The sequence below is a fragment of the Muntiacus reevesi genome, unplaced genomic scaffold, assembly GCF_963930625.1.
Source record: "Muntiacus reevesi unplaced genomic scaffold, mMunRee1.1 SCAFFOLD_148, whole genome shotgun sequence".
NCBI lineage: Eukaryota > Metazoa > Chordata > Mammalia > Artiodactyla > Cervidae > Muntiacus > Muntiacus reevesi.
The window spans coordinates 75,761-100,576 of NW_027078038.1; the positions used below are offsets into that span (position 1 = coordinate 75,761).

The 24,816-nt window shown below is 40.0% G+C and overlaps 1 long non-coding RNA gene across 1 annotated transcript; it reads right to left on the reverse strand.

Moving 5' to 3' along the window:
• Positions 1-200: 200 nt before the first annotated feature.
• Positions 201-18,562, reverse strand: LOC136155432 (uncharacterized). Its single transcript, XR_010660818.1, has 2 exons — positions 18,252-18,562; positions 201-3,786 (listed from the first exon to the last, which is right to left on the reverse strand). It is a non-coding gene; the product is annotated as an uncharacterized lncRNA (long non-coding RNA).
• Positions 18,563-24,816: the final 6,254 nt, after the last annotated feature.

Genomic DNA, 24,816 nt, shown 5'->3' on the forward strand with positions numbered 1-24,816 from the left:
TCTCCAATGTCTTTAAAAGAATGGTTTTTGTTTTTATCCAGTGTTTTCTAATTGCTGCGGTAGGGCTGATCAATTGCTTGGGGTTGCATACCGAATACAGCCTAAAAAGAAGTCCTTAATTTCAAAGAGGTTTTAAAAGATGCAGCACAACTACAAAGCAATTCCAAACAAAATATTTCAAAAAATGTTTTGAGAAATGACAGTTTTTAAAATAAATATGTAATTTTAAAGGAGAGAATATTCATTTGTATTTATAAATTCTGGAAGTTTGGTTTTAAAAAATTAATCATATAATCAAACATTATTTTTAAAAAGTTAAGATTTTAGAAACATGAGAGAATTAATTATTACAGACAAATATACTGTGGTCATATAAGTGAATAGAAAATATGAATGAGTAACTGTGTCATTTCAAGGGAGTTTTCAACTTGATCCACTTCTGTTTTCCTCACTATGTCACAGTTACTGATATTTTTTATTACTAGATAAAAGTATACTTGGTAATTAAATCTTCAAAATAAATTATGAACTGTGCCAATTTGAATTTTTACTTCTCATTTTTTTCTTACACTCTGAAAATACAAGATACTCTCCATATACATGGTTTTATAGTTAAAACAATTTATAAATACTTCATTTTGCTAAAATACAAGAGATATAAATGGTTGGTTAATATTTTACCTAGATATATTTTTCTACACCATGCCATCTTTCAATTTAAATGCTTCATACTTCACCATATTTTGGAGAAGAAAATGGCAACCAATCCAGTCCTCCTGCCTGAAGAATTCCATGGACAGAGGAGCGGGACAGGTGCAGTCCATGGAGTCACAGAGAGTCGGATACGACCGTGCAACTAACTTAATTTTTCACCATATTTATCATGCTGCGATGCTCAGCATTTTAAAGTAAATCACATTGACTTCCTGCCCTGGAGTAAGAAGTATACTATATAATTTCCCTTAAGTTTAGCTATAATTGCTGCATTCTTATTCTAAATCCCACAAAATCTGCAGTTTATTTTAATCACAGAAGCATCAAGTATATCCATAAATGTAGAGAATAATGTAATGAACTCCTATGTATCCTCATGTTAGTTCAAACATTATCAACTCATGGGCTTCTTTCATCTATGCTTATAACCACTTCGTCCATTCCCCCTCAACCCAAATTTATTTGAAAAACAAATCTCAGTCATCATACTGTTTCTTCTCTAAAAAAATTCTACATGTATATTTAAAAACGGATTCTTCCTAAACACAACCACAATGCCATCATTAGAACTACAAAATAAACATTTTCTTAATATTCTCAAATACAGTCAATGCTCACATTTCCTTAACTGCTGTACACATATTTCCCTGACTGTCACACACACACAGAATATTTTTATACTATCAATGACATGTAATCAATAACAAAGCAGTATTCTCTTTTGCCACTAGATGGCACTACTGTATAAATTTCAGAAATCCTGAAATAATGTAGTTGAAAGAGACACACCTTGCCATCCACAGGGTGGACACATTACACAGGAACGATCAGCAAACATAATACAAGATCATATGATGTATTACAAAGTCTAAAAAGCTATTTTTTTGAAAAATAACCATTGTTTCGGATTAACTTTAATCCAATGTAGTAAGTTCCAATGTTTCCAAGTGTCTTCATTCACACATCAGTATTTTAAGACAAAATAAACAGAGCATGGTTTTCTGTTAGTACTATAAAGCTGCTGCTGCTTCTTTTTTTTCAAAAAGTTTCTTGAAAGGAGATACATAAATAACTTCAGTATAAGGGCATAACTGCTATGATACCATACACTAAATCCTGAAGAAATATGTGGATGGCTTTGCAAGGATGTCTGTAAAAACACTCACTGAGCAGTAATCAATTCATGGTTGAATTCAGACATATCTTAAATACTAATATTCATGATGTATATTCATGACCTCATTCCTAAGAGGCCAACCTGGTATTCCATTGCAGAAACTTAAGGATCTGCCTTATAGTGTTACTCTGAGAGACATTCCACATTTCAGCATTTCCATCCATGGAGATAGATCTAAAGGTATGTTAAAATGTTTCACCAAAATGAAGTTTCAATTTGCTCAAGTAGTTTATAAAAATAAAAAACTTGAAAAAGGGACTCAGAATTCTGCACAAGAGACATTCAGATAGGTGTGCTAGGAAGAATTCTCTACAAAATATACTTCTGAAGCAGATAAACCATTAGTCTTGCTGGGGAATTTAAATTTTGTATCTTTAAACTTTTAAAACCACGTGTCATGAACAATAATTTTAGATACATTATGCTGATCAGTGTTAAAATATCAAGCTACGCTTTTTTAACCTAGTAGGTAATTGATTCACAGTTGTTTTCATGGTTTGCAGTGAGAAAAAAAAATGCTTCTTTATAGTCTATAGAAAAAAATATTTCTTTATGAAGGATCTGAGATCGGTATCTTGGAGATCTGTCATTGCTACTGCCACAGAAATAGGCAACACAGTAGAAAAGATTTATGCATAGAAGAGAAAGAGAGAGAGAAAAAGAAAGAAAGGTTCAAATGAGTAAAAGGCTAAACTGCTTTGATAGTGAATAAAAAGGCAAAAGAGGAGCAGCTCAATAGTTCAGTAATACACAGAAGCTTGAAGAATAAGAGAGACCTCAAAATGCATGGAAAAAGAAATAGAAGAGAATAATAAATGAATAAGGAATAAGAGTAGTAAGCAGACAGGAAGAAGAGGGTCAGAAACCCAGATGGTAAAATGGCCAAGGCGCAGAAAAAACACGTAGCAAGAAGGATTTTTTTAAAAGAGAAGGAGGTAACAGTTTTGTTGATGACCTCCAGTTCTATTAAATTCAGTGAGAGGAAAATCTGCCTAACTGGAAATTAAAACAGTTAAAGTTTTGACTGCAATTATTTTGATTTAAGAACATATTTTCCCAGTGAACACTGAATATTTTATAACTTTTCATGGAGGTTATCACAGCTTTGCAATGCTATACAGCAAACCAATTTCAGGGCTTGAGTGTCGTGGACATCTTCTGTTAGTGCAATGACTACTTTTTCAAATAAAGCAATTTAATTCCAGAAGGGCACCCGACAGTCTGTAGCTCAGCTTATGGCAAAACCAGAAATAGAATCAGGTACTAATCTTCACTTCGGGACTCTTCTCATTAGGTCACCCCAAATTTCTTGACGATCTATCACTGCAGCACTTAAGTGATGACAAGATCTGAGGGGGTTGGGGATGATGACTATGCTTTGTTTTAATCCTTAAGATAAATTTGGCAGCTGTGAGGCTAGTTTCTGTGAATTACATAGAATGCTCAGCCTCACTATAGTGATGGTAAAGTTGGTCTCTCATTTTTAAGCTTAAAAATAACTAAGGACTAACTACTTAGTCAACTGTGGTTTTATAATCATTTTCTTTATATGATTTGCTGGATGAATTAAAAACATCTGGACTGAAAATATCAATGTTAACTTTTGCAAGAAAGAGTTTACAGATTACTGCTTAACTTAAAAAATACACTTCTAAGTAAGTGAAGTGTCTAACCCAAAGTTTACAGGAAGAAACATGGAATAAAAATGGATAAACTACAATTTAAAGTCACAGTCTTGATACCTTCATATTAGATGCCTCAGTTTCCAGTTTTGTAAGATGATTGAAATTATCTTCTAGCTCTTGTCAAAGATTTGAGTTCTCCATCTTCAGGGCCTCAACTTGCTTTAACAACTGATCATAGGAAGCTGCAGCCATCCTTGGCTACCCCTGGACCTATAAGGTTAAAAAGGATTTTGAAATTCACTACTGAAAAAATAGAGTGGCTGCTTGTTACAAAGAAAGGGATAAAGAAATAAAACCTCAGAGACATTTAACAAGAACTGTGTTAATGTAGCAGTTTCAGTACCAAAACAACACTGTGTGAGTGGCAGGGCCTTTCTGAGAAGCCGAAATACCGGGGTTTAATGAAAGACAAATAAGAGTTAACATAGAAGAGAACGTCAGTAGTGTTTGAAAAACACCTGCCTTTTCACAGGTGGGTAAGATTTCTATCAGGTTAGAATTTTTTTGAGGTTTCAGAGATATTTTAAATGGTCTTACAGACAAGATTTGGGAAATGCAGTTATTGATAAGAAATATATTTATATTGGTCATATTAATTTATTTCTGGATTTTGCCCAACAGTCACATAATTTTATAGCCCAAATGGATTAATGAGATTAGGTATTGCAGTCTACCACTTTTCATTTGATAAAAGGCTAGTCTTAAACATTATCCATGGGGAAATATGAAGTTCCAAAAAGGCCTCATTAAAAAGGCGGTCATTAAACAAAACAGACACAAGGGAGAGGATTGGATTGAGACTTCAACTCTTTTGGAAAGAAAGATGATAAAAACTGCTAATATAAATTATATTACATTTATCCAAAAGGATGAATACAATAGGCCATGTTATGGCATACGTATCACAGGACCCACTGTGCTCACATTGAGGCTGAAAGACACTTGAAGAAAACAGATGATTTTAGGAGTAGAGACTGTCAAAGAGAAACGAAGCACAGCCTTGCTATTAATTACATTACCATGAAAGAAAAGGGGAGAAAAGAAAGATACAGATGATAGTCAGGTAATAAGAGGTCCTTGGCCTGAAGAATTAGAGAATGTTAGAAATTATGTTCAGACTACCGAAGTTCCAAAGACCCAGATCCTCTTTGTAGTTTAATTTCTATGGAATAAAATTCTACCTATCTCTTAAGAGTTAAAAAGTATAACAGAGTCTGTACTCAAGCAATACTTAATAGATCTGGACATAAAAAAAATGTTTCTGCAGTAAAATTCCACTATACGAAATAAGGCAGACAAATTACAACACTGGCTAGTCATGACAATATTGTAGTTCAGCAACTGGAAGGGATACCCTAACAAGGGAAATCAAGTGACACAGGTCTCCGTCTGTTCTCCAACAGCTAGGGACAATAAATCTGGAAGGAAACAAGAGTCCTGGGTGGTGGGGATCACCCTCAAAAACCTTCATGACTGAAAAGAGTGAGCGCTAGACTAGTATTTGGGGATCCGGGTCTCAGTTTCAGTCTTGGTCGTGCCTTCACCTTTGCCCCTGAATTTTAACTCAATTCACCATTCGTAAAATGGACATTTACTACCTTTTCTAATATAATTTACAGGGATATTGTTAGAATTGAGAAACAAAAGGATGGTCTAAAAATAAAAGTCCTGTGTAAGTTATATCATGAAAATACACTTACTATGTAACTTCCTTAGTAAGACCTAAAGTTAATCTACTGTTAAAAGCCTTAGTCCTCTGACCAATCGACAAGAGGTGAAGAAGTAATTCACTCTTTTGAAAAAGGACTGAGAAGGTACATGAGAAACAAAGGAGAAATTCATAGGTGGGATCACTTATCTGTTTTGTGTGCATGCATGCTCAGTTGGGTTTGACTCTTTGCAACTCCATGGACTGCAGCCGATCAGGCTCCTCTGTCCATGGGATGATCCAGGCAAAAATACTGGTGTGGGTTGTCATTTCCTCCTCCAGGGCATCTTCCTGACCCAGGGATTGAACCCCAGTCTCCTGTGCTGGCAAGCGGTTTCTCTACTACTGAGCCACCTGGGAAGCCCTATCTATTTTATACCATACCACTAAGAAGCAGCTCTACCTACAAAGAGGCAGTACATTAAAAATCATGTGACAAAGGTGGGAATCTGACAGCATTTAGTAACGTAAGACCTAAAATTCCTCACTCCAAATAAAATCCTAACAGGCAATTTTCCACTAAAATAGTATAAATAAGAGAAAAAGTAATAATACAGGGAAAGAGAAAATTACTGGAATTATGTTTAGACACAGAGGCTATAACCACATACAATCACAAAAAGAGCCAGATGGACAAAATGAGCAAGAGACTACTAAAAGTGCTTTTTACTGGAACAAAAAAGAATTCAACCCTTTAGGTGGACAATTAAAACATACCATTATTTTTTTTCTCTCTCCCTCCAGAATCAAAACATTTAAGTCATTTCTGCTTTAGAAAACAGGATGTTCTCATATAATTTTATGAGAAAAATAAGATGTTTCGAGGTAATACTTTGCCTTATGTCCTTTTAATATGTTGCCGCCATACCTAAGTCAAAATTGCTTAATGCAAAATTTAAAAAATCATAAATTTGTTTTAGAAAGCCTTTTAAACAATCACAAGAATTTCATACCAAATATATCGTAAATGCAACTCACCCAGCATCATTTAAAAAAAAAAAACAAACTCAAAATTTATCTGATGAAATGGGAAAAATCTCTGAATCTTTAAAACATGCTTCTCAGTAAGCGAAAGGGTTAGCTGCTCAGTCCTGTCCAACTCTTTGAGCGCCATGGATTGGAGCACGCCAGGCTCCTCTGTCGACGGAATTCTCTAGGCAAGCATACTGGAGAAGGGAGTCAATCTCTTTTTCAATGGATGTTCCTGATCCAGGGACAGAACTCAGGTCTCCAGCATTGGATTCTTTCTGAGTCACCAGGGAGACAGGGTGTGCACTAAAAGGATTCTCACCCCTTAAGAGCAGGGTAGGGGAGAAGAGAGTTTTATAAAAGGACTGTTATCTAGACTTTTATCCAAATGGTCACTAGAAACAAATCTACAAGGACCCTAAGATATTAACGCAAGGAGGCAGAAAAGTTTAGGTAGGTAAGGGATACACAATTAGAATTAAATCTGAAAGATTCTTTATTATAAATTAAGAAGTTTGGGATTTTAAAAAAATTAGTTAAACTGCTTTTATTCTTTTGGTTTAATGAATTTTAAAAAAGATGTATTTGTCAGTACTATCAGATGGTAATGAAAAAAAAAAAAGAAAATATCAATACAAAAAGAAACCAAAAGAATCATAGAAGACTACTTTGCTCAAGTCTATGTAAGCAAACTTGAAAACCAAATGAAATAGATAATTTACTAGAAAGTGTACTTTTGATACAAACTACTTTGATAAAAACTAACCGCAAGAGATGGAAAATCTAAAATTTACAACAAAAGTCACTGTTGTAAAACTGATAGAGCTACATAGAAGAAAAATATTATCATGCCGAAGGTGATGAAAAGACGCCTTAAAAACTCAATGCCCATTCTTATTGAAAATACTGGATATAAAAGCACACTTTTTAAACACAATATATTTCAGACCCACAATAAGCCAGCACCACCCGATGAGGAAATACTAGATATACTATATTACTATAGTCAGGGAAAGCCCCATTTTTACCACTGTTACTCATTTTTATCAGTCAACACAGAGAATGAAATTAGAAAGGAATACTACTGGTAGGGGTACAATTAAATAACTAGAATATCCAAAAGAACCAACTAAATATTACTACAACAAGATAATCTAGTAGTTTAGTCAAGTACAAAACATAAAGAAATCTTTCCTTTGTATGTACAAAGAGAAACCAGATAAACGATAAAATGAAAGAAAAGATCTTATCTATAATTTTAAAAAAACAGGCATAAACTGAATAAAGAGTTCAAAACATGTATGAGAAAAACTATAGAACACTTCTGAGAGACACAAAGGTAGATTTCAACAAATGGAAAGACATATCTTGCTTCTGTACTAAAGATTCAGTAGCATAATGATGTTCTTTCTCCCTGAGTTAATTTTACATGGTCCCCAAATAAATACTATATAAATTTTTTTTTGTTTGCTACAGCTAGACAACTGGAAAGAAAAAACAAGCAAAAAAAAGGGAAAATATGAAGGGAAGAGCAAGAGTATTCCTATGACATATTAAATAATTGCTGCAAAGCCATTATAAGTAAAAGAGTACGAAGTCAAATGTACTGTATCAGTAAGCTAATTTCTTAGCTCTTATCATTATACTATGGATATATAAGATGTTAACATTAGGAGAAACTAACTGAAGGGTACATAGGAACTCTCTTATTTTTCTCTTTTATAAGTACAAAGTCATTTAAAAATAAAAAGACTTTAAAAAGCTATGATACTGGCAGATCAACCAGGGAACACATTTTTTTAAATTCCAGAAGTATATGAAAAGTTAGTCATAGTAAAGGTAGCATCTCAAAGACATGTAAGAAGATGAACTTGAAATAAGCGGCAAGCATATGACCCAGCAATCCCACTTCTGGGCATACACACCGAGGAAACCAGATCTGAAAGAGACACGTGCACCCCAATGTTCATCGCAGCACTGTTTATAATAGCCAGGACATGGAAGCAACCTAGATGCCCATCAGCAGACGAACGGATAAGGAAGCTGTGGTCCATATACACCATGGAATATTACTCAGCCATTAAAAGGAATTCATTTCAATCAGTTCTAATGAGATGGATGAAATTGGAGCCCATTATACAGAATGAAGTAAGACAGAGAGATAAAGAACATTACAGCATACTAACACATATATATGGAATTTAGAAAGATGGTAATGATAACCCTATACGCAAAACAGAAAAAGAGACACAGATGTACAGAACAGACTTTTGGACTCTGTGGGAGAAGGCGAGGGTGGGATGTTTCGAGAGAACAGCATCGACACATGTATATTATCTATGGTGAAAGAGATCACCAGCCCAGGTTGCATGCATGAGACAAGTGCTCGGGGCTGGTGCACTGGGAAGACCCAGAGGGATCGGGTGGAGAGGGAGGTGGGAGGGGGGATCGAGATGGGGAACACATGTGTATCCATGGCTGATTCATGTCAATGTATGACAAAACCCACTACAATACTGTAAAGTAATTAGCCTCCAACTAATAAAAATAAATGAAAAATAAATAAATAAATAAGTGGCAAGGGCAGCCATGAGGAAGCATAAGACGGCACCTATCTCTCAAACTGCACATTAGGGTAAGTTATAGAAGAAACAGGGGTTCAAGTGCTAACAACATCACATGGCATTTAAATTACAGAAGAGAGTTGTGTTTGTAATTAAAAATACTTAAATGGAACATACCCTCTTCCAAGGAGGCTATTATAGAGCAACGAACATTTTAATTTCAACTTATTTGTGAAAGGGTAAGGCACATGGAAGGCTTGTTGGACCTCTGAAATGATTATGTCTATTACTACAATAGGGTTAATAAATCAAGTTCTTAGGTTATATCAAACAAATGGGACAGGTTTTTACTGGGAAAAAAGCATAACTACTTTTAATTAAACAGGATACATCCATGAAGTGGAATATTACACTGGCATTAAAAATGAGGTTGATGTACAAACAAACAAAAAGAAGAGAGAAAACAAGAGAGTACAGATCACTACGTCTCATACTGTTCATCCTGTTTTAGTAAAAAATAAAAGGGTTGTAAAAAGATAAAAATGTCATTGAGAAAAAGTACACTGACTGCCTCTGGAAAGGTCTCAGCTCTGCTGAGAAGATGCCTTCCTTTTCATTGTATACGTTTTTGTAAAGTTTGAAGATCAGAGCAAAAGGTTAGTTTCTTTAAAAGATTGAATATTAGAGACAGACAAGATCCCAAATATATAAAGTGAACACAGTTTAAAGGTGGGGGGAATTGACTCAAGAAAGAAATAGATAATCTTAATAGTTCTACAACTACTGAAAGCTAGAGGAGTTTAAATGTTTCCCCTTTCCTCTGTCCAACACACACAAAAATACCAGATTCAAATGGCTTTATAAACACCTTCTACCAAACATTTGAGAAATGCATCATTCCAACCTTAACAAAATTAAATTATGTCATAGAAGATAATTAGATACAATTGTATTATGTAATTCATGTGGCATTAAGTGAAAATGCAGAATTATCAAATTATTAATACACAAATATTTATAACTAGATAACATATATTATAAATATTTTGTTAAATTATATAAATTATGATAGTTGTATAATTTATATAATCTAATAATTATATAAACTTATTAAATTACAGTGATCATAATAATTATGAATTAAAGTTAAATACATACTGTATTTGTAATATGATACTATCTAGCCAACTAGCCTTGTCTTTTTTTAAATGAACTATGTATGTGCACAGAGAAGACTGAAAGATCACTAAAATGTCAAGGGTCTTCCCTGGGTGTAGAAATGATAAAAATCGTGATTTTTCTAAATTTTATAACACTTCTACCAACTAACACACATTATTTCTGTATTTTTTCCTCCAAAAGTTAAGTACCTCTAGTTTGGACACAATTTGAAATCATCACATTTGAAGGAGAAGAAAAGTAAGGGAGCCAAAGGCAGATTCAGGTACATATATAAATTGTGGGGGAGCCTTTCTTAATACAAATTAATTCAAAATTGCTAGTGCTACTGCAAAAGGGCACAGGAACTCCAATTAAAGATTACTATTCACATACATAGAAAACTGACGCTCAAAGAAATTTCAAGGTTAATTCAGGTCCACCCACAGTGAAGTGGCAAGCCAGTGTTGGTCAAATCCTCATGAGCAGATCATGCTAGACCACCTACCTAGATATACGTACAGTAGGTGCTCTGTATCCTTGGGTTCTCCATTCAACCACTGTGGATTCAACCAGCCACGGGTCAAAACTATACAGAAAAGATCTGGGGAAAGTTCCAAAAGACAAAACTTGCATTTGCCAAGCAGCCTGGCAACTACTTACATAGCACTTACAAGGTTATTATAACAAACCTAGAGACGACTTAAAGTATAATGGGAGGGATATATGTAGACTATATGTAAATACTATACTGTTTTATATTAATAAAAGGGACTTGAGCATCTCTGGGTTTTGATATCCTCCAAGGTCTCAGAACCAACCACTCACAGTTACTAAACGATGACTGTGTTATCTCCCAGAGCAGCTTGTTTCTCCTTCAGAGTCTCATGATTCCTAAAAAGTTACGTGTTCAGTTTGCATTCCCACCAACAGTGTAAGAGGGTTCCCTTTCCTCCACACTCTCTCCAGCACTTATTGCCTGCAGACTCTTGGATAGCACCCATTCTGACTAGCGTGACATGGTACCTCATTGTGGTTTTGATTTGCATTTCTCTGATAATGAGTGATGTTGAGCATCTTTTCATGTGTCTGTTAGCCATCTGTATGTCTTCTTTGGAGAAATGTCTGTTTAGTTCTTTGGCCCATTTATTGATTGGGTCTTTTATTGTTCTGGAACTGAGCTGCAGGAGTTGCTTGTATGTTTTTGAGATTAATTCTTTGCGAGTTGCTTTGTTTGCTATTATTTTCTCTCATTCTGAAGGCTGTCTTTTCACTGTTGGTGGGAATGCAAACTAGTACAGCCACCGTGGAGAACAGTGTGGAGATTCCTTAAAAAACTGGAAATAGAACTGCCATACGACCGAGCAATCCCACTGCTAGGCATACACACCAAGGAAACCAGAATTGAAGGAGACATATGTACTCCAATGTTCATCGCAGCACTGTTTACAATAGCCAGGACATGGAAGCAACCTAGCTGTCCATCGGCAGACGAACGGATAAGAAAGCTGTGGTACATATATACAGTGGAATGTTACTCAGCCATTAAAAAGAATGCATTTGAATCAGTTCTAATGAGGTGGATGAAACTGGAGCCTATTTATACAGAGTGAAGATAGAAAAACACCAATACAGTGTACTAACGCATATACATGGAATTTAGAAAGACGGTAACGATGACCCTATCTATATGCGAGACAGCCAAAGAGACACATGTGTGAAGAACAGACTTTTGGACTCTGGGGGAGAAGGCGAGGGTGGGATGATTTGAGAGAATAGCATTGAAACATGTATATTATCATATGTGAAACAGATCACCCGGACAGGCTTGATGCATGAGGCACGGTGCTCAGGGCTGGTGCACTGGGATGACCCAGAGGGATGGGATGGGGAGGGAGGTGGGAGGGGGGTTCAGGATGGGGGACACATGTACACCCATGACTGATTCATGTCAATGTGCTGCAAAACACACTACAACACTGTAAAGTAATTAGCTTCCAATTGAAATAAATTAATTAATTACCAAAAGAAGTTACGTGTTCAGTTATTATCATCCTAGCACCTAGCGCTGCTCAATAAACATTTATTGAGTGAATACATCTTTTAAATAATCAGAATAAGTGAAAACAAAAAATCTCAAACAGCTTAGGCAGTATCAATAAATTCTCTTGACCCACAACTTTTTATCAATGAGTAACCACAGCTTTCTCTGGAAGATATCTAGAACAAAATCTCTTTAAATGCAAGAGGCATTTCCACATTTTTATGTTCAGTTAGTTAAATAACTAAAACTAAAGATAAACAGTTTCGGGTTGTCTTATGGAGTATGGCTAATCTATCAGGCGTCACTATCAAGGTAATCCTTGAAGGTAGGCATATAAGTAAAGGTAAAAGAAATTTAAAAACTGGAATGACTCAAAAATTAACTCGGTCAGAGTTAATTCTGCTTCACTGCTCTTATATGATATTAAAGACGTCAAACATGTATGCCCTGGTGTTACGGTAGTGAATACGCTATATTACATGGTAAGAAGGACTTGGCAGATGTTAACTGAAGTTATTAATTAGCAGACTTTAAAAAAAAGGAGACAAGATTCACTGTCACTCGTTTGGCACTTTCTCTGCATGCCATATGGTAGCCTGCAACCCTAAAGAAGGAACACACTCTAAAGAATGAGCTTACATGGGGAAGATGAGCCCCAGAGCACTGTGACCCTTGCCCTAAAGCTCAGAACAATGGCAAAGTTTGTTTTGGCTCTGTTTGGCTGACATTTATCCAATGCTGGCATTGAAAATATCTGCTTTAGTTAAGACCAGTATGGATGCAATAAAGAACCATGTAGTGACATGAGAAAAAAGATCTTCATAACCCACATAATCACGATGGTGTGATCACTCACCTAGAGCCAGACATCCTGGAGTCCGAAGTCAAATGGGCCTGAGGAAGTCTCACTATGAACAAAGCTAGTGGAGGTGATGGAATTCCAGTTGAGCTGTTCCAAATCCTAAGAGATGATGCTTGCTGTCAAAGTGCAGCACTCAGTATGCCAGCAAATTTGGAAAACTCAGCAGTGGCCACAGGACTGGAAAGGGTCAGTTTTCATTCCAACCCCAAAGAAAGGCAATGCCAAAGAATGCTCAAACGACCACACAATTGCACTCATCTCACACGCTAGTAAAGTAATGCTCAAAATTCTCCAAGCCAGGCTTCAGCAATACGTGAACCGTGAACTTCCAGATGTTCAAGCTGGTTTTAGAAAAGGCAGAGGAACCAGAGATCAAATTGCCAACATCTGCTGGATCACCGAAAAAGCAAGAGAGTCCCAGAAAAACATCTATTTCTGCTTTGTTGACTTGCCAAAGCCTTTGACTGTGTGGATCACAACAAACAGGAAAATTCTGAAAGAGACGGGAATACCAGACCACCTGACCTGCCTGTTGAGAAACCTGTATGCAGGTCAGGAAGCAACAGTTAGAACTGGACATGGAAAAAACCAAAAAACAACAAACAAAAGAAGACCTGGAGCTGTCTGTGGCTCAGGTCGTGAGCTCCTAATAGCAAAATTCAGGTTTAAAGTGAAGAACGTAGGGAAAACGACTAGGTCATTTAGATACGACCTAAATTAAATCCCGTATGATTATACAGTGGAGGTGACAAATGGATTCGAGATGAGATCTGGTAGAGAAAGTGTCTACCAGATTCGTAAAACTGAAAGAGGTTCATATATGAGTTTATTGAAAGAGATTCATATGTTTTATATGAGTTTATATACGAGGTTCATCACTGGAAAGAGGTTCGTAACATTGTATAGGAGGCAGTGACCAAACTAGTCCAAGAAAAAGAAATGCAAGAAGCTTAAGTGATTGTCTGAGGAGACATTAGAAAGAGCTGAGGAAAGGAGAGAAGTGAAAGGCAAGGGAGAAAGGGAAAGATATACTCAACTGAGTGCAGAGATCCAGAGAATACCAAGAAGAGATAAGAAACCCTTCTTAAGTGAACAATGCAAAGAAAACAACACAATGGGAAAGACTAGAGATCTCTTCAAGAAAACTGGAGGCATCAAGGGAACATTTCATGCAAGGATGGACACCATAAAGGACAGAAATGGTACACACCTAATAGAAGGAGAAGATATCAAGAAGAGGTGGCACGAATACACAGAGAACAGTACACCAGTCACTGTGGTCACTCACCCAGAGCCAGACATCCTGGAGCGTGAAGTCAAGGGGGCCTTAGGGAACATTACTACCAACAAAGCTAGTGGAGGTGACGGAATCCCAGTTGAGCTATTTGAAATTCTAAAGGATGATGCTGTTAAAGTGTTGCACTCAATATGTCAACAAATTTGGAAAACTCAGTAGTGGCTACAAGACTGAAAAAGGTCACAGTTTTCATTTCAATCCCAAAGAAAGGTAATGTCAAAGAATGTTCAAACTACCATACAATGGCACTCATTTCACATGCTAACAAGGTTACGCTCAAAATCCTTCAAGCTAGGCTTCAAAAGAATGTGAACCTAGAACTTTCAGATGTACAAGCTAGGTTTTGAAAATGCAGAGGAACCAGGGAGCAAACTGCCAACATTTGTTCGATTATAGAGAAAGCAACAGAATTCCAGAAAAACGTCTGCTTCTGCTTCATTGACTGCGCTAAAGCCTTTGAATGTGTGGATCGTAACAAACTGTGGAAAATTCTTAAAGAAACACCAGTACCAGACCACCTTACCTGCCTCCTGAGAAACCTGTATGCAGGTCAAGAAGCAAGTTAGAATCGGACATTGAACAACTGACTGGGAAAGAGTTATAATAAAGCTGTATCTTGTCACCCTGCTTATTTAACTTCTATGCAGAGTACATCATGAGAAACACTGGGTTGGATGAAGCACAAGCTGGAATCAAGACTGCTGGGAGAAATATCAATAACCTCAGATATGAAGATGATATCACTCTAAGGGCAGAAAGTGAAGAGAAACTAACGAGCCTTTTGATAAGGGTTAAAGAAGAGCATGACAAAGTTGGCTTGAAACTCAGCATTCAGAAAACTAAGATCATGGCATCTGGTCCCATCACTTCATGGGAAATAGATGGGGAAACAGTGGAAACAGTGTCAGACCTTTATTTTTTGGGGCTCCAAAATCACTGTGGATGGTGACTGCAGCCATGGAATTAAAAGATGCTTGCTCCTTGGAAGAAATGCTATGACAAACCTCAACAACATACTAAAAAGCAGAGACATCACTTTGCCGACAAAGGTCCGTCGAGTCGAGGCTATGGTTTTTCCAGTGGTCATGTATGGATGTGAGAGTTGGACCATAAAGACTGAGTGTCAAAGAATTGAGAATTGTGGTGCTGGGGAAGGCTCTTAAGCGTCCTGGGACTGCAAGAAGATCAACCAATCCTAAAGGAAATCAACCCTGAATATTCACTGGAAGCACTGATGCTGAAGCTGAAGCGCCAATACTTTGGCCACCTGATGCGAAAAGCCAACTCACTGGAAAAGACCCTGATGCTAGGAAAGACTGAAGCCAAAAGGAGAAGGAGGTGGTAGAGGATGAGATGGCTAGGTAGTGTCACCGACTCAATGAACATAAATTTGAGCAAACCCCAGGAGGTAATGGAGGACAGAGGAGCCTGCCATGCTGCAGTTCTTGGTGTTGCAAAGAGTTGGACACAACTGAGCGACTGAACAACAACTACACCAGGCTCCTAGGATTAAAGAATAAAAATACAGTGGCACAGCAGGCTCAAAATTCAGACTGGCTTCTGTGAGCTGCACGGCACACAGCACGGTGTTTGGCAGCCCTGGCAAAGGTATATTTAAGCATGCATGGAGGCTAGAGAGGGCAAAACTTAAAAAGGAGTGATCATGGATAATTACTGAGAAAGAAAGATAAAGAGGGATGATCATGGACACATCTGGAGAAGGTTGCTCTTGAAGAAAAGGAAGGACAATTCCTTCTTTTCAGAGAAGAGTAAATAAAGAAATGATATCAGGATAGAAAAGATTATACCTCAGATGCTTGAGATTTTTCTCAGGAAAGGAAAAGATCAAGTTATTTGCTATAAACACTTTCATGAAGTAAGACCAAAAAAAACCCCTCACAATCGACATTATAGATCTGGAGGATAACAGAACACTAACTGGTATGAAAACAATCCAAAATCCTCACACAACTGTCTCTTGTATCCTTCAGGGATCAAGATAGTGATTAGGCCTGTTCAGAACTGGGCACTAGAAAGATAAATTGACATAAAGTTAAGTATTCTAAGGTATCAATGATGGGCTGGTAAAAACTGATGACCATGGGATCCTGGTGACTAGGGGAGGCAAATGAAAAGAGCAGTAGGCTAAAGAATTGAATGAATAGACACAAAGACGGGAGGGTTCCTAAAGACAGGAAGAGGGGAAGAAAGAGAGAGAGAAAACGGGTTCCATAAGTGTGGAAGAGTGCTTGTTTGTGGTCAGACAGGTCTTGACACAATGCCTCAGGCAATGAGCTACTGCCTAGGGCTGAGCACTACCGCGTCAGCTAAAAGCACAGAATTGAGAGACAAGTGCCTGTAAAAACACGCAGTCCTCGGGTGCAGGAAACAAACAGGCTTACCTGGTGGCGCTAGTGGTAAAGAACCCACCTGCCAACGCAGGAGACAGAAGAGATGTGGCTCTGATCCCTAGGTCGGGAAGGTCCTGTGGAGGAGGAAATGGCAACCTGCTCCAATATTCGTGCCTGGAGAAGTCCCATGGACAGAGGAGTCTGGCTGTCCTGTGGAGACTGCAAGGAGATGGACGTGACTGAAGCGACTTAGCATAGCACAGCAACAAACAAGTGAATGAATCTGCCCGTACAGGAATCAAACACTTAAAATATCTCCTCTCCTTTTAAAATGAACAATTCTATCTCCAAATTTAAGAAATTCATCAAGAGGCTAAAAGTCTACAATAAAGGTTAAGGCAGATGTGTGTCAGGAGGTAGAACAAAAAGTTAAATCTGTCAGGCCAATTGTAACCCACCTGTTAAAAGACTTTTAGCATAAATTTCCAATAAGGCAACAACAGTCTGTGCTTTAGAAACTCTGGAGAGCACCTAGCATGGCTTCAAAAAAAGGATATCACTCAATTTAATTTTAAAAGCTCCACCCATTGCAATCTCAGTGGATACACTACCATTTATACTCATAGCTTCATTTTTCACCATTCTGCTGCTCTTGACACATTATCCAATTACAGGAAAAAATTGGGAAAAATCAGACATGGCAACCTCCACTACCACATCCCTCCTTCAGTTTGCACTTTTTACACCATTAATTCTGACTACTCTTGCCCTAGTAATAAATGAAGAAGAAATGACACTGGCACAACCTAAATTTTGCAGAAAATATCAAGTACAAGAAAGATTGCCAAGTAGTACTAATAACAATTGAGAACCCAAGAAATTTGAGAAGTTTCAAGTTTAAAAAGCGTTTTCTCCATTTCAGTCCTTTCCAAATAAAACAAAGGGCTTGGACAACACAAGATTGTGAAGCTTCAACGGACGATTTAGCCTAACAGTGAATAAAAGAATCACTAAAATCGCTTATCCTTTCTTGGGCTATTACATTTCTTACCCTCACAAAGCCTTCTTTTAAAACCAGGACCACTTCTCAATTCTTTCCCTGGATCTAGTATACATATGTCCCTCCGTCCGCCCCGCCCCCCCCAAAAAAAAAGTTTAGAGACCAAAGACTCGCTGTAGTCAGAAAAGGATTAATTTAGATGAAGAATCACTTGCCGTCACTGGCACCATTCCTCAAAACCATCAAAGTCTCCTGGGGGCTGGATCCCCCCGACAAGATGAACAAAATCCACTGGCGTCTGGATAGCAAGCTTTTCTCTGTAAGTCTATAAGCCTGGGAAAGCTTTCCAGACAGTTAAAAAGACTTCTCAAGGAAGCAAAAGGTCGAGACCAGGAAGATGGGGAGGTGACTAAAACAGGCAGACGACCCACCCACCTAACGCAAAGGAGGGACCGCTTGCAAGGGCTGACGCTTCAGCAGGAGGCAGGAAAGGTTGCGGAGGGCGGCCGGCGCTGCGACCCCCGGCCCCTGCGTGGGAATGGAGGGCACGCAAAGTCAGGGGCCAGCCGGAGGCCTGGAGCGGGGCGCGGAGAGGGGGCGGGACGTGGAGACAAAGCAGCGGTGGACTCCGGCTGAACACCACCAGGGTCTGAGCCACGGCGGGGCAAAGCCGAGAAAGCTTTGCCCCAAGAGGAGACACCGAAGCTTGCAGCTTCACCCACCTGCCAGACGCTCGCCCCGCGGACAGAAGCACGGACGCAGCCCGGGCGCTTCCTCTCCTGCCGGACACAGCCCCTGCCGCCGCCGGAGCTCCGGACCCGACAGCACAGGGCGGTAGCGAAGTAGGCAAAGCGGCGACCGCACTCGAGCAGACGGGGGTGTACGTAGGGGGCGCCGGGGGGCTCGGGAAGGCAGCTCTGTGCTTGACCTTCCTCACCGGTGGCCAACGGCGCTCCCTGGGAACAGCATCCCGCCTCGGCCCGCTGCAGCGGCCGGGCTTCCTGCGGCCACAACCCGCCCCCGCGCTACTCGGCCGCCGCCATCTTGTCGGAGGCGGGAAAGACCGCACTGCGCAGGCGCGCGCCGACGCTGCCGGCTCCCCGCCATAACGCGCAGGCGCGGGGGGCGCTTCCCACCCCACCCCCCACCCCCACCCGCCGAGGCCGTCTTCCGCAAAGCCGTCTGCTCCCTCGCACGGGTGCTGCCAAGCTTAGTGGCCAGCCACAAACTGCACCGCAGCCGAGTTAATAGACCCTTCTGCGCACCTCACAGTCAGTCATTGTGTAAAACCCTATCTGTGTGCCAGGTCCCGGGACAGGCGCTGGTGAAAGATTAGTAAAACGCGGCTTCAGCGCTAACTGCCACTGCTGCTAAATCGCTTCAGTTGTCTCCGACTCCGTGCTACCCCATAGATGGCAGGTCACCAGGCTCCCCGGTCCCTGGGATTCTCCAGGCAAGAACACTGGAGTGGGTTGCCATTTCCTTCTCCAATGCATGAAACTGAAAGTGAACTCGCTCAGCCCTGTCCGACTCTTAGCAACCCCATGCAATGCAGCCCACCAGGTTCCTCCGTCCATGGGATTTTCCAGATGAGAGTATTGGAGTGGGGTGCCATCACCTTCTCCGTCCAGTGCTAAAGGTGTTCCTAATCTAGTGAAAAAGGACGGGGATGAACGAGTGATTTCCACAATTCTTGTTTGTTACCTGCACGCCACCTTCGCTCTCTTGCCCCTTTGATTTTAATAACTGAAAACATACCTCTTCCAGGAAGTCCTTACTCTCACACAATTTGGTTAGTTCTTTTCTAATACCTCGCCTTACCTCTTTAAGCTTTATTTCATTCATTGTAAATTCAACAAGTACTATTTGAGTTTCATTTATAGTCTAGATATGGTTCTAGGTTACAGCAATAAGAAATATAAACTCATGGGACTTCTATTTTAGGGGAGAGTATAAAACAAACAAAAAAAACAAACTTCAAAAAATCAACGAAATAACATTTCATAGTGGTGAGGGATGGGAAGAGGAAAATACCACCAAAGTTAATGTTGGGTGAGGGGTGGTAATTAGCAATCTCTCTCCAGAGATGACACTTGATCTGAGGCCTTACTGACCACTGGGGCCAGAAGCTATGAGAATCATCCAGGCAGAGCGTTCTAGACAGAAGAACAGCAAATGCAGCACACCTCTCATTCTTGAGGTGGGAGTGAGACCAGCACATAAAGGACAGAAAGACTAGGTGATGTGGACACCTGGGGAGGATATGTGGGGGGGCGGGGCGGGGGACCGGGGCAGTTTAGGTGGAACATTGAGGCCATGGTAAGAAACTGGATTTTTACCCGATGGCAGCCCCTCCATCTTGCTGACACTGCCAGAACTCCTCCTCAAACACTTCTAGCTCCTGACTGCCTCGCTGGACATGCTGATTCCACTGTCTTGAAGACACTTGCTCTTGTTCTTTACACATCTAGCTTCTCATCTTTCAGGTTTCAGTTTAAATGTCACCTCAGAAAGGCCATCCTTCCTAAACTAAGTATCCCACCTGCCCTTTCATTAGTCTCCATCATTGCACCTGATCATTTCTTTATGGGCACTGAACATATTTTTCAATTATATATTCATTGCTTCTTCACCATTCAGTTCACTAAACTGAACTCCATCAGGGAGGGAAGATGTTTCACTTACTAGTGAATACTCCATGCCTAGCACCATGTCTGGCATGAATGATCACTCAATATGTGTTTGCTGTTTTTAGGAATGTCGAGTTTGTCAGCACTTAAGTAGCCAGGGGTATACTCCATTGTTTTACACTGGTTTTTAAAAATAAATGCAAGTCATTTCCTGTTTATATACCCTCTGCTAGACTATAAATAAGAACTTTGGCAGAGAGAGAGAGGAAGAGAATGAGATGAAGAGTAGGTGACGGGTAGTGTGCAAAGATTGTATTTTGCATATATTTGCAGGGCTGGGAGGTGGAAGGCTTCGATTTAGTGAAGCACCTGTTACATGTGTCCTGCGTTTGGCTTAATGGTCACTACAGCCTTGCTAGGTAGTTATCCTTAGTTTTATACATAGCAAACTTGAGAGAGATTAAGTAACTTGCCTAAGGTCCTACATTAAGAGACAGTGCCAACCATAAAGTTCATGCCCTTCCCTTCGAGAGAAACTGGATTTTGAGATGGGTTTGTTTGGTGATTTGATTCTGTGTCATTAGCAGGCTTTTATTAGCCATTTCAGCCACTGTCATTTAAGAATCCCAATCATCCTGCTGTTCTTGTATAGGATCTCAACAAAGGGCCTGATGTGAAATTGCTGAGATTTTTTTTTCTCTTATGCACTATGGCAGGGTTCATTTGACCATTCCCTCTTCATGTCTTTTTAAAATTTGTATTTCTTTTTATTAATAATGTGTACACATTTGATCAAAGGAAAAGAGGAGATACAGAAAAATGTGTGCATTTCCTAAATGCTAGCTGCATCCCCTTGGTAAGGCTTGTTATTTTATGACTCTTTCATCTAGGTCCCAAGTAATCCTTTAGACATCAAAGACAGTTCTCTGGCAAAGAGTGACAGCCTCATCACAACAATCACTTCTCCCATTTGCTCATCAAAATTATACACCAACATTTCTCTCCAAACGGGAGAGCAGGGGGAAACTACGAGAAAGGATAGGGCCGCTATCCTGTATCCAGGGCCATTCAGCCTTTATATGAAGGCATTCAGTTTTTTTAATATCATTAACTCATGATAGCATACACCTGTCAATCAAACCCAGTTAGTCCATAAGGAAACCAAATAGTAGGTGGGAATACATACTTAACAAGATTCTTCAATCTTCTACCCCCACTGTAGTAGGACTCCTTCTTGAAATAAATTCTGGAATCAAGGCAATGTCTTTGGTTTCTGTGGGATGCTCTCCTCATGGTTACCATCTGTTGTTGGTTGAATATTCTCGCACTCCTCAAAAGATATGTTGAATTCCTAACAAAAAGTACTCAACAATATGAACTTTTTCCCAATAGGATCATTGCCGATGTAATTAAGTTCAAATGAGGCCATACTGGAGTAGGTGGACCCCTAATCAAATAACTAGTGTCCTTCTAAGAAGTCAGCCAAATGGAGGAAGAGACACACGGGGAGAAGGCTGTTTGATGGCAAAGGCAAAGATTGGTGTCGTTCACCTGCAGCCAAGGAACACCAAAGACTGCTGGCCAGCCACCAAAATTGAGGAAGAGGCAAGTGAGGATTGCTCTACAGATTTCAGGGGAAACACAGTCGTGTCAAAAACTTGATATCAGATGTAGAGGCTCCAAAACTGTGAGACAATAAATACCCATTGTTTTAAGCTACCCAGTTCATGGCAATTTGTTACAGCGGCCTTAAAATCTAATACACCCCACTCTCTCCTAGTGTGTGTGTGTGTGTGTGTGTGTATGTGTGTGTGTGTGTGTGTGTGTGTGTGTTTGTGTGTGAGGACATGAAGTAAAGAAAAGAGACTGTCAGGGCTTGAAGAAGAGGAAAGAGATGGGGATGGGCTGCCCACTCCAGTATTCTTTCTGGCAAAACCCCATGGGCAAGGGAACGTGATGGGCAATAGCCCATGGGGGTACCAAAGAGTCTGAGATGTCTGCTAAATGATGATTTAGCAGGCACACATGTATGCAAAATATCATTTAAGCCTGTGGCGCTGATATGCAGCTAGTGATGCATTACTGGAGTGGGTTGCAATGACCTCCTCCAAGGGATCTTTCAACCCAGGGATCAAACCCAGGTCTCTTGCATTACAGGCGGATTCTTTACCATCTGAGCCACCCAGGAAGCACTCAGTTCAGTTCAATTCAGTTGCTCAGTCATGTCCGAATCTTTGCTACCCCATGGACTGCAGCCCACCAGGTTCCTCCGTCCATGGGATTTTCCAGATGAGAGTATTGGAGTGGGGTGCCATCACCTTCTCCGTCCAGTGCTAAAGGTGTTCCTAATCTAGTGAAAAAGGACGGGGATGAACGAGTGATTTCCACAATTCTTGTTTGTTACCTGCACGCCACCTTCGCTCTCTTGCCCCTTTGATTTTAATAACTGAAAACATACCTCTTCCAGGAAGTCCTTACTCTCACACAATTTGGTTAGTTCTTTTCTAATACCTCGCCTTACCTCTTTAAGCTTTATTTCATTCATTGTAAATTCAACAAGTACTATTTGAGTTTCATTTATATTCTAGATATGTGTCTAGGTTATAGCAATAAGAAATATAAACTCATGGGACTTCTATTTTAGGGGAGAGTATAAAACAAACAAACAAACAAAAACAAACTTCAAACAATCAACGAAATAACGTTTCATAGTGGTGAGGGATGGGAAGAGGAAAAAACCACCAAAAGTTAATGTTGGGTGAGGGGTGGTAATTAGCGATCTCTCTCCAGAGATGACACTTGATCTGAGGCCTTACTGACCACTGGGGCTAGAAGCTATGAGAATCATCCAGGCAGAGCGTTCTAGACAGAAGAACAGCAAATGCAGCAAACCTCTCATTCTTGAGGTGGGAGTGAGACCAGCACATAAAGGACAGAAAGACTAGGTGATGTGGACACCTATAAGATAAGGTGGACGTTGCAGTACCACAAAAGAACAAATATTACATTGAGGGGTTAAACAGGATGAAAGCATGCATTGTTCACAGTAGACTATATTTGGTCCACCTGAATGATTCATTTGTATATGAAGTCTTTTTGAATCATTAGTAAACAAAAAAACCTAAGGGGAGGGTAAACAAGCCAGCACAGAATAGGTGGAATTGTTTTCTGGTCGAGTTAAAGTAACAATGGAGGTGGCAGCAAGGGCTCTCCAAATTTCTGGCTGTCAAAAAGTTTTACCCTTAGTTGTATAGGACAACATGGGGGGAACAAATTGATTATAATGCCATCTGCTGGGCACCAATGGCCAAGGGAGGGAATCATTATTTTAATTGCTAAGCCTACTGACAGCTCCTAGATTCTGACTTGGATTTGGATTGCTCCAGTCTTGTACCGAATAATTTCCACCTCCCGGTATTCTATAATCTATGTTTGAATTATAAGTACAAGATTTCCATACTGGGTATCCCAGGCGGTTGTCTATAGTTTTCCATATGACATCTGACGGAGCAACATCAATACAATTTGGATATTTTGGTGGAGCATTAAGGAACAAAGATTTATAGGGGTCAAGGACCCCAGGCATATGAGCCTGTAATATCCAAACCAGCCGATCTCCTGTATTGTCTGAAAATTTTGATGCTGGAGAATCTGTCAGAATTGTTTTGGAGGCTCCAACACGTCCCTCCTTAGAGGGAGTGATGAGATCACTTGTATGACTATGGGGGAAGTTAAAGCAAAGGGGAAGGTCATCTGTTAATCCCCTAAAAGTATAGTTAAAATTGATGGGATAATGATCTTTATCATAAGAACTATAGGATCCTCCCAAGAGATGAGGCTGGTCTGTGTTGACCCGTATAGGGTCGCTGTTCCAAGTAACTACTTGGAAGGTCAGGGGACCAGGGAAATATGCCCAGTATTTTTCTGAAGTAGAGGAGGTAGCACTTGCCTGACAAGACAGTAAAGCAAGCATAGCAATAAAAACCCTTTCGGGAGAGGCTGAAGATCCCTGCAGGGAAGCTATTCCCTGTGCTTGATGACAGAGTGACTTAATTTGTCCCCATGTGGGTATGGAGGCTTGTTGAGTTGTCCGCGCAGGACGTCCTGGTGGTCTTCTGCGACGTGAAGGAGTAGGAGGTTGGGCGCCATCTTTCATGCAAAGCCATGACATCTGTTTAGTGGGTGGATCCGCCGTTGGTTCCTCCGGGATCTCTGTTGCCGGTCATTTCCAAGTCTGCTGGACTTCCCGGGTGAGTGACCGAGGCGAGGGCAGAGGAGTGCTCTTCCTCTTTTGTGGCTGAGGCTGCGAGGGAACCGGAGGTCTGGGGGACTTCGACATGGCAAATCAGTCTGTCTGGGATCTAAATTGGCGAGTCAGCACCCTGTGGGAAAATACAAGCATACCCTCGCCCACTGGTTAGCAAGGGATCAGGTCCCTTCCATAGTCCGGAAAGGAGGTCTTTCCACTTTACTAAAGGTTTCATATCTTTTTGTTCTGGGTTCCAGTGACGGAACATAGCTGTTAAACCGGCTTGATCAGCGTTAAGGTTATTGAGCACAAAGAGGGCGTGCTGCAAAACGTGGTGTGGAGAACTGTATTTGAACTGCCCTTCTTGTAATTTAGAAATTTGTGTTTTAAGTGTCTGATGTGCCCTTT